The sequence below is a fragment of the Myotis davidii genome, unplaced genomic scaffold (genome assembly GCF_000327345.1).
Source record: "Myotis davidii unplaced genomic scaffold, ASM32734v1 scaffold663, whole genome shotgun sequence".
In the NCBI taxonomy this organism is placed as follows: domain Eukaryota; kingdom Metazoa; phylum Chordata; class Mammalia; order Chiroptera; family Vespertilionidae; genus Myotis; species Myotis davidii.
This window is the reverse complement of record NW_006295816.1, coordinates 7,593,172-7,594,340: the sequence shown is the minus strand read 5'-3', so window position 1 is coordinate 7,594,340 and position 1,169 is coordinate 7,593,172.

Sequence of the window (1,169 nt, the reverse complement as noted above, 5' to 3'; positions counted from 1 at the left end):
TATGCTTCAAAGCCACCATAATCAAAACAGCCTGGTACTGGCACAAGAACAAACATATAGATAGTGGAACAAAACAGAGACCCCAGAAATAGACCCAAGCCATTACACTCAATTAATATTTGAAAAAGGAAGCAAGAGCATACATGGGGTCAATCTCTTCAATAAATGGTGTTGGGAAAATTGGGCAGATACATGCAAAAAAATGAAACTAGACCACCAGCTTACACTATACATAAGAATAAACTCAAAATGAATAAAAGACTTAAATGTAAGTTGGGAAATGATAAAAATCCTAGAAGAAACCAAAATCTCAGACATCTATTGTAGCAATATATTGACAGATACATCTCCTAGGGCCAAGGAAACTAAGGAGAAAATAAACAAGTGGGAAAGCATCAAAATAGAAAGCTCTGCACAGCAAAAGAAATCATCAACAAATTGAAAAGGGAGCCCACTGTATGGAGAACATATTTGGCAATGATACATCTAATAAAGGGTTAATGTCCAAAATACATAAGGAATTCATACAATTTAACAAAAGAAGATAAACAATCCAATTAAACAATGTGCAAAGGACCTAAATAGACACTCTCCAAAGTGGACGTACAGAACGTCAAGAGATATGAAAAAAATGCTCAAAGTCACTAGTCATCTGAGAGATGCAAATAAAAATGACAATGAAGTATCACCTCACACCTGTCAGAATGGCTATCAGCAAATCAAATGATAGGTGCTGGTGGTGATGTGGAGAAAAGGGAACTCTAGTACACTCCTGCCATTATGGAAAACAGTATGGAATTTCCCCCCCAAATTAAATATGGAACTGATATTTGAACCAGTGATCCCACCTCCAGGAATAGATCCTAAGAAACCCTAAACACCAATCAAAAAGAATGTATGCACCCCTGTGTTCGTTGCAGCACAATTTATAATAGCTAAGATCTGGAAACAGCGCAAATGCCCATCAGTAGATGAGTGGATAAAAAAGCTGTGGTACATGTATACCATGGAATACTATGCAACTGTAAAAAAGAAGGATCTCTCACCCTTTGAGACAGCACAGAGGGACCTGGAGAGTATTACACTAAGTGAAATAAGTCAGTCAGAGAAAGACAAGTATCACATGATCTCACTCATATGTGGAATCTAATAAACAAAATAAACTGATG